Genomic DNA, 220 nt, shown 5'->3' on the forward strand with positions numbered 1-220 from the left:
TCTCGCGGGCATCGAATTTCCGATAACACTGAACCAGATTAAGAAATTTGAAGCACTAAATGACATTTCCATCAACGTCTACGCGATCGAGAAGGGGATTGTGCCGATACGACTCGCAGACCGAAAGAGGAGCAAGCACTCCTCTTGTACGTGGAGGATGATAGCGCGGGACACTTTGCGCTCATTAAAGAACTATCCCGCCTTGTCAGTTCACAAATTA

The sequence above is a fragment of the Trachymyrmex cornetzi genome, unplaced genomic scaffold (assembly GCF_001594075.2).
Source record: "Trachymyrmex cornetzi isolate Tcor2-1 unplaced genomic scaffold, Tcor1.1 scaffold761, whole genome shotgun sequence".
Taxonomy (NCBI): Eukaryota; Metazoa; Arthropoda; class Insecta; order Hymenoptera; family Formicidae; genus Trachymyrmex; species Trachymyrmex cornetzi.